We start from the raw sequence: 2898 nt of genomic DNA, 5'->3' as shown, positions 1-2898 counted from the left end.
CCTCCTCCTCCTCCTCCTCCTCCTCCTCCACATCTTTGTCTTTGTCTTCTTCTTTCCCCTCCTCTTCCTCCTCCTCCTTCTTTATCTGTCTCTCTTGATTTCTCTCCCCCCCCCATTTTAGTCCTGTGTATAATTTCATAGCCAGCATCTCTCACTAAGGTTCTGCTGATTTAAGAATTTTTTGTTCCATCCAGCTGACTTTAAGGCACCTCACAGGACACCACATTTGATTTAAAAAAAAAAACAGTCAAACATCTTACATACTGATTAGAAATAGTAAAGTTGAGCCAGGTACAGTGACACATTCCTATAGTCCCAGCTTCTCTAGAGGCTGAAACAGAAGGCTCACTTGAGCCTTGAAGTTTGAGGGAGACTGTGAGACAAAGTGAGGCTATCTTTCTCAGAATAAAGAGTAAAGGTTTAGAAATGAGATGATTGTTTTTAAGGGAAAGAGCTGGACTCCACTCTGATTTGGGCCGGATAAGATGGACAGGGAGTATGAGCGCTCAGAGTAGGAAAAGGAAAAGTACAAGGGTGGATTCGTGCAAAGGAGATATCCCAGCTGGCTGCTGGATAGTGGGCTGGAAGTACCACAGCAAGGATTCTGCCCTCCCCTGGAATACTGGCGGTGAAAGCGGTTTTCCTTTGAGTGTAGCATTCCTTTAGGAATGGCTCTGGCCCTGGAGTGTTGCTTCTGCATTGTAAGAGATTCGTGTTTGCCATCGAAGCTCTCTTCCTGTGGCCTAGTGGGTGGTTGTGTCCCATGGTGTCTCATCCGCTCTGCTCTGCCCACAAGCCAGCCTTCCCTCAAGCATACAGGCCACCAAAGTGCTTCTTCCATAATAATAAAAGCACTCTTCCACAGGGTGCTGGTGGCTCACACCTGTAATCCTAGCTACTCAGGAGGCTGAGATCTGAGGACCGCGGTTCAAAGCCAGCCTGGGCAGGAAAATCCATGAGACTCCTGTTTCCAATTAGTTATCCAAAAAGCTGGAAGTAGAGCTGTGGCATGGCCCACGTGGTAGAGTGCTAGCCTTAGCAAAAGAGCCCAGGGACAGTTCCCAGGACTGGCACCCAAAAAAAAGTGCCATCTTCGGAGTGACTTTTAACTTAATCTGTAAAGTAGACACAATCTGCATGCTTCTAAAGTTCCTCTTCCCCAGGCCTGCCCACAGCCTTAGCCTTCCCATGGCAGAGTGAGGTTTAAAGCCACAGTGGCTGAGGCCCCACCAGGGGGCCAGAATTGTTGCCTCTCCACATCTCCTACCAGGGCCCAGTTTACAGATGTGACCCCTGCTGTGGAACTTGAGTGTCCCCCTAAAGACCCCCATTGTTAAAAGCTTGGTCCACCCAGCCAGGAAACACTGTCTTTTGGAATTTCAGGATGATTGACACTTCTAAAGCTATTCCAAATTTCCAAGAGATGTTTGCAACTACATTCACAAACGACGACAAAGTACCAGGAGTTCTTGAGACACCCTCCTGGATCTCCCCAGTTATTGAGGAATGGAATAGCAGAGCCAGTGGGAATCAGAGAAACAGAGGCAATCAGTAGCAAGATAACAGACAGTTTTGAGGTAGGACAGCAGACGGGAATACAGAGCTAATCAATGGCATGGACAATCCTGGAGCAACAATTACCCACTACACAGAGCCCGAGCCTTACTACGCCCAGCAATACGGACCATACAGCTACAACTATGGCTAGTTCTGAGAGGACACACATAGCTCGTACAAGCCATTTGCTTTGTCAACATGAGCCTGTGTGTTGTTTCTTGGTTGTCGTTTTCCATCCTATTTCAGAGACTGGATTGGTAATTGGTTTTTTTGGAATTTAAAACTTGAAAAAAAAATCTTCCCAGAAAGAGGGTATAAGAATTCCATCCAAAACCTTGTGGATTACATTGCTTGGCTTCTAACTCAGATTTGTTAGTCTTGTGGTATCCTAGTGCTTTGAGTTTGTTATGTTTTTCTTATTTCATCTCCAGCCGTGGATGTGGTGTACTGCCATTTCTCAGAGGTAGACTTGAATTCTTTGTCTTTTCTCCTAAGCCATGTTTTGTATTCGTTTTAATACAAAAATAAACATTTTAATTTACATAATGAATTAAGCTGCTTATTTCTTATTCCTAATATAAAATAATATAATATTTCTTATTACTAATATAAAAAGCAGATAAGCAGGAAACTTAGTTTCACCTAAAAATAAAATTACTTTATAAAAAATAAAGTTGAGGGCTGGGAAGGTGGCTCAGTGGTACAGTGCTTGCCTTGCATGCATGAGGCCCTGGGTTCAATTCCTCAGCACTACATAAGCAGAAAAGGCCAAAGTGGTGCTGTGGCTCAAGTGGTAGCATGCTAGCCTTGAGCTGAAGAGCTGAGGGACAGTGCCCAGGCCCAGAGTTCAGGCCCCACGACCAACAAAAATAAAAATTAAAAATTAAAAAATAAAGTTGAATGCTTGCTTTGGTAGCACACATTTGTAATCCTAGCACTTAGTAGCCTGAGACAGGATTGACAGTTAAAGACCTGCCTGGGCTACGTAGCAAGACTTTATCTCAAATTAAAAAAAAAAAAGCAGGAAAACAAAACCAGGTGGCCTATAAATTATATTTCTTCTCTTCCTGAGTATTAATAGTCCTTGATTTAAAAAAAAAATTCTTCAGTCTATTTTAAGAAATAATTAGGCCTGAGTTGTTACCTGAGGGAATTCAGAAGATCTGGGTCTCTGAATAATGAGCCCTGTTGGTCTCTGTTAATGAGCCCTGATATTTAGAATCATTATGAAACAGAATATCTGAAAACAAACACTCACACAATGAAATGCTACCAAATACTGAGACTTAGGGCCTCTAAAATCCCATTTAGTTGTCGATTAATAGAAAAAACAATGAGAAA

General features: G+C 43.0%; 1 pseudogene; it reads left to right on the top strand.

The window, feature by feature from the left end:
• Positions 1-1384: 1384 nt before the first annotated feature.
• LOC105993778 lies at positions 1385-1708 on the top strand (annotated as a pseudogene).
• Positions 1709-2898: the final 1190 nt, after the last annotated feature.

Source organism: Dipodomys ordii, unplaced genomic scaffold, assembly GCF_000151885.1.
Source record: "Dipodomys ordii isolate 6190 unplaced genomic scaffold, Dord_2.0 Scaffold100, whole genome shotgun sequence".
NCBI classification, from domain to species: Eukaryota; Metazoa; Chordata; class Mammalia; order Rodentia; family Heteromyidae; genus Dipodomys; species Dipodomys ordii.
This window is presented reverse-complemented; position numbering and strand designations above follow the sequence as displayed.